This window comes from Colobus angolensis, unplaced genomic scaffold (assembly GCF_000951035.1).
Source record: "Colobus angolensis palliatus isolate OR3802 unplaced genomic scaffold, Cang.pa_1.0 Scaffold758, whole genome shotgun sequence".
In the NCBI taxonomy this organism is placed as follows: domain Eukaryota; kingdom Metazoa; phylum Chordata; class Mammalia; order Primates; family Cercopithecidae; genus Colobus; species Colobus angolensis.
This window is the reverse complement of record NW_012121354.1, coordinates 10,871-17,004: the sequence shown is the minus strand read 5'-3', so window position 1 is coordinate 17,004 and position 6,134 is coordinate 10,871. Positions and strand designations below refer to the sequence as shown.

At 39.1% G+C, this 6,134-nt stretch overlaps 1 pseudogene across 1 annotated transcript; it reads right to left on the bottom strand.

Moving 5' to 3' along the window:
- Positions 1-4,357: 4,357 nt before the first annotated feature.
- Positions 4,358-5,458, bottom strand: LOC105501856 (annotated as a pseudogene). The gene has a single exon (XR_001000249.1). The product of XR_001000249.1 is annotated as a ribonuclease H1 pseudogene (transcript).
- Between the last annotated feature and the right edge of the window lie 676 nt (positions 5,459-6,134).

Sequence of the window (6,134 nt, the reverse complement as noted above, 5' to 3'; positions counted from 1 at the left end):
TTAGCTGTATTCTTAGGTATTTTATTCTCTTTGTGGCAGTTGTGAATGGAGGTTCTTTTGTGATTGGGGTTTCTGCTTTTCTGTTGTTGGATAGGAATGCTTGTGATTTCTGCACATTGATTTTGTATCCTGAGGTTTTGCTAAAGTTGCTTATCTGCTTAAGAAGTTTTTGGGCTGAGACAATGGGGTATTATAAATATAGGATCGTGTCACCTGCAAACAAAGATAATTTGACTTCATCCTTTCCTATTTGAATACCCTTTATTTCTTGCTCTTGCCTGATTGCCCTGGCCAGAACTTCCAACACTATGTTGAATAAGAGTGAGGAGAGAGGGCATTCTTTTCTTGTACCAGTTTTCAAGAGGAATGAGTCCAGCTTTTGCCCATTCAGTATGATATTGGCTGCAGATTTGTCATAAATGGCTTTTATTATTTTAAGGTATGTTCCTTCAATACCTAGTTTATTGAGAGTTTTTTTTTTAACATGAAGAGGTGTTAAATTTTATCAAAGACCTTTTCTGTGTCTATTGAGATAATTATGTGGTTTTCATTATTAGTTCTGCTTATATGATGAATTACATTTATTGATTTGTGTATGTTGAACCAGCCTTGCATTTCAGGGATGAAGCCAACTTAATCATGGCTGGTAAGATTTTTGATATGCTGCTGAATTTGGTTTACAAGTATTGTATTGAGGATTTTTGCATCAGTGTTCATCAGGGATATTGCCCTGAAGTTTTCGTTTTTCTTGTTGTCTCTGCCAGGTTTTGGTATTAAGATGATGCTGGCCTCATAAAATGAGTCAGGGAGAAGTAACTCCTTTTCAATTATTTGGAATAGTTTCAGAAGAAATATTACCAGCTCCTCTTTTTACCTCTGGTACAATTCAGCTGCACATCAATCTAGACCTAGGCTTTTTCTTTGGTTGGTAGGCTATTTACTACTGCCTCAATTTCAGAACTTGTCTATTCAGGGATTCAACTTTTTCTTGGTTTAGTCTTGAGAAGGTTTATGTGTCTAGGAATGTATCTGTTTCTTCTAGATTTTCCAGTTTATTTGCATAGAGGTATTTATAGTATTCTCTGATGGTTGTTTGTATTTCTGTGGGGTCAGTGGTGGTATCCTGCATTTCATTTCTGATCATGTTTATTTGAATCTTCTCTCCTCTTCTTTATTAGTCTCATTAGTGGTCTATGTTTTTTTATTAATTTTTTCAAATAGCCAACTCCTAGATCCATTGATTTTTTTTGAAAGTTTTTATTTGTGTCCCTATCTCCTTGAGTTCTGCTCTGATCTTGGTTATTTCTTGTCTTTTGCTAGTTTTGGGGTTGGTTTGCTTTTGTGTTGTTAGGTTTTAGTTGTGATGTTAGGTTGCTAATTTTAGATCTTTCAAGACAGACCAATATTCACATTCAGGAAATCCAGAGAACTCCAATAAAGATACTCCAGGAAAAGATCTACCCCAAGACACGTAATCATCAGATACTCCAAGGTCAAAATGAAGGAAAAACCGTTAAGGACAGTAACAGAGAAAGGCCAGGTCACCTAGAAAGGGAAGCCCACCAAACTAGCAGAGGACCTCTCAGAACAAAACCCTGCAAGCCAGAAGAGATTGAGGGCCAATATTCAACATTCTTTAAAAAAAAAAACAAAAAAAAAGAAATTCTAACCCACAATTTCACATCCAGCCAAACTAAGATTCATAAGCGAAAGAGAAATAAAATCTTTTTCAGACAAGCAAATGCTGATGGATTTTGTCATCACCCCACCTGCCTTGTGAGAACTCCTAAAGGAAGCACTAAACATGAATAGGAAAAACCATTACCAGCCACTACAAAAACACACTGAAGTACACAGATTAATGACACTATGAAGCAACTACATTAACAAGTCTGCCAAGTTAACTAACCAGCATCATGATGACAGGATCAAATTCACACATAACAATATTAACCTTAAATGTAAATGGGCCCAACGCCCCAATTAAAAGACACAGAATGGCAAGCAGGATACAAAGACAAGACCTATTGGTGTGCTGTGTTTGAGAGACATCTCGTGTGCAAAGATGCACATGGACTCAAAATAAAGAGATGATGGAAAACTTACCATGCAAGTGGAAAGCTGAAAAAAAGCAGGAGTTGCAATCTTAGTTTCTGACAAAATAGATATTAAGTCAACAAAAGTCAAAAAAGACAAAGAAGGGCATTACATAATGTTAAAGGGTTCAATTAAACAAGAAGAGCTAACTATCCTAAATATGTATGCACCCAATGCAGCAGCACCCAGATTCATAAAACAAATTATTAGAGGGACCTATAAAGGGACTTAGACCCCCATACAATAATAGTGGAAGCCTTTAATACCCTGCTGTCAGTGTTAGACAAATCATCGGGACAGAAAATTAATGAAGATATTCAGGACTTGAACTCAGCTCTAGACCAAGCAGACCTGATAGATATCTACAGAACTCTCCACCAAAGTCAACAGAGTATACATTTTTTTCAGTGACACATGGCACTTACTCTAAATTCGATCACATAATTGGAAGTAAAACACTCCTTGGCAAATGCAAAATAACTGAAATCATAACAGTCTGTCAGGCCACAGCATAATCAAATTAGAAGTCAAGATTAAAAAGCCCACTCAAAACCACTCAACTACATGAACTTTGAACAGCCTGCTCCTGAATGACTCTGGGTAAATAATGAAACTAAGGCAAGAATCAGCAAGTTCTTTGAAACCAATGAGAACAAAGACAACATATCAGAATCTCTGGGATGCAGCTAAAGCAGTGTTAAGAGGAAAATTTATAGGATTAAAGGGAATTTTTTTATATTACATATTTTATTTATTGCTTTTAGAATTTCAATTTGATTCTTTTTATAGGCTCTCTTTCTCTGTTAATATTCCCTCATATGTTCATCTGCTCATTTATTATGGTCAGTTTTAAAGTCCTTGAACACTTTTGATTAAGATGATTTAAAATTTTTGCTAATTCCAGCAGTTGGATCATCTCTCAGAGTTTTTGTCAGCTGACTGACCTCTTCCTTCAGTTACTTATATTTATCTGCTTCATTTCATGTGTAAATTTTTTGTATTGTCTGCCAGAAATTATGGATACTGATGACTGAGAATCTGCAGTTAGTGTCTTCTTCTAGAGAGAGTTGAGTTGGGTTTTTGTCTTGTCTTTTTAAAAATATTTCACAGATGGTTAATTTCTTGGTCAATTAATCTTTTTTTTTTTTAATTATACTTTAAGTTCTAGGGTACATGTGCACAACATGCAGATTTGTTACATATGCATCCATGTGCCATGTTGGTGCGCTGCACTCATTAACTCCTCATTTACATTAGGTATATCTCCTAATGCTATCCTCCCCTAGCCCCCCACCCCACAATAGGACCTGGTGTGTGATGTTCCCCTTCCTGTGTCCAAGTGATCTCATTGTTCAATTTCCACCTATGAGTGAGAACATGCGGTATTTGGTTTTCTGTTCTTGCAATAATTTGCTGAGAATGATGGTTTCCAGCTGCATCCATGTCCCTACAAAGGACACAAACTCATCCTTTTTTATGGCTGCATAGTATTCCATGGTGTATATGTGCCACATTTTCTTAATCCAGTCTGTCACTGATGGACATTTGGGTTAATTCCCAGTCATTGCTATTGTGAATAGTGCCGCAATGAACATACATGTGCATGTGTCTTTATAGCAGCATGACTTATAATTCTTTGGGTATATCCCTAGTAATAGGATGGTTGGGTCAAATGGTATTTCTAGTTCTAGTCCTTGAGGAATCAATCACCACACTGTTTTCCACAATGGTTGAACTAGTTTACAGTCCCACCAACAGTGTAAAAGTGTTCCTATTTCTCCACATCCTCTCCAGCACCTGTTGTTTCCTGATTTTTTTTTTTTGACTTTTGAAAGATTTATTTATGTATTTTAGTCTTTACAAGTCCTAGCTGTTCCTAGAGAATGGCCTAGCAGCCAGGGTCGCCTGCAGGCAGACTTTGCCCTATACTAAGTGCCCAGCAAGCTGGCACGTGGGGCTGAGACCTAGCCTACACCCTGCCCACTGAGCTGCATGCCCAGGCCCTGGGAAGCATGTTTCTCTAACGTACCCACAGGCACAAGTCACCTATACAAGCAGGAGACTCAGTCCCGTTGACTGGATGGTAAATGGGAGCTTCCAGAACACTTCCAGACTTCTGAGTTGCATCTTTTAACCAATGTTTTTTTGATTTCTTATCAAAATATAAGCCACAGCATTTTAGGCCATTTGCCTTGCTTGCCTGCAATAAAACAAGCAAGAACAGTATCAAACCCAGTAAACATAATGCGGAAATCTCACATAATTCTCCAACCTCAAAAATTCAATTTATTATATACTTAACCATTTTTTATAAAAACGTGTCACAGAAGGCCACTGTGCCTGATTCTGTGTGAAAGACGCATCTGCCCATCACTGCGATGGTCCCATCTGCAGGCTGTTTTCCACACCAGTAAGTACAAGTAGCAAGACAGTCATTGGCTCAAGTTCTCCCAAGGACTAAAGTCACATGGCTCAGTCTTCGGATTGTTTAGCTCCTTCTCTGGCTAGTCTATCAACTTCTTCATTGCCTATAAATTCCAAATGACCAGGAACGTGCATCCACTGAATGTCCATCCCCTGGGTGAGCCTCTCCAGTGCCACGAAGTCCTCTTTGTTGATCACCTCTTTCCCTGCACTTGTCTTCCACCCATTTTCCTTCCAACTTTGAACACAGTTAGTTATACTATTTATAGTAAACATACTGTCTGTATACAGAACCAGTTTACTGATGTTTTGAGCCTTTGCTTGTTCAATGGCTTTGCAGGCAGCATGAATTTCTGCTCTTTGGTTTGTCTGTCGCCCAGGAAGTCTAATGCCTACATTTAAAGGATGGCCCGGCCCCCAGTAAACGCAGATTCCTGCTCTTGGCCTTCTACGGGCATTACTGGAGCAGCAGCCATCAGTGTAGACGACAACAAAGTCTCCCATGTAGGAAAACGTGTCACTGCTAACTGGAGGCCCCGGCTCCATGCTCAGCTTCACGTACTTTGCATATGGCTCTGTGCTTTCATCTCCATCTCCATCCAGTGGCTCATGGAGTCGCTTGCTGGCTTTTGTCTGCGATTCTTTTCCATGTTGATTTTCCTGCCCTTCTGAAACTTCTGGGCTTGCAGATTTCCTGACAAAGGTCCAGGCCTCATCCTCTGTGGCAAACTTCTTAAATCTGGCAGCAGGAAACTTGTCCACCTTTGCTTTGCACTCATTCCAGGTCAGAAAGACCCCAGTCTTACGGCCCCTCCTCACAGCATAGAACATCCCAAACCCGCCAGAGCTGCGAGGGCAGGACATGGCAGCCAAGGTGACTCTGTGGGGCAGGAACACAAGCCAGCTCATCGCTCACTCCTGGCACTGGGAAGCATTTAGACTCTGTTTCCCGATTTTTTTTTAATGATTGCTGTTCTAACTGGTGTAAGATGGCATCTCATTGTGGTTTTGATTTGCATTTCTCTGATGGCGAGGGATGATGAGCATTTTTTCATGTGTCTGTTGGCTGTATGAATGTCTTCTTTTGAGAAATGTCTGTTCATATCCTTTGCCCACTTTTTGATGGGGTTGTTTGTTTTTTTCTTGTATATTTGTTTGAGTTCTTTGTAGGTTCTGGATATTAGCCCTTTGTCAGATGAGTAGATTGCGAAATTTTTCTCCCATTCTGTAGGTTGCCTGTTCACTCTGATGGTAGTTTCTTTTGCTGTGCAGAAGCTCTTTAGTTTAATTAGATCCCATTTGTCAATTTTGGCTTTTGTTGCCATTGCTTTTGGTGTTTTAGACATGAAGTCCTTGCCCATGCCTATGTCCTGAATGGTATTACCTAGGTTTTCTTCTAAGGTTTTTATGGTTTTAGGTCTAACATTTAAGTCTCTAATCCATCTTGAATTAATTTTTGTACCAAGAGTAAGGAAAGGATCCAGTTTCAACTTTCTACTTATGGCTAGCCAATTTTCCCAGCACCATTTATTAAATAGGGAATCCTTTCCCCATTTATTATTTCTCTCAGGTTTGTCAAAGATCAGATGTCTGTAGATGTGTGGTATTATTTC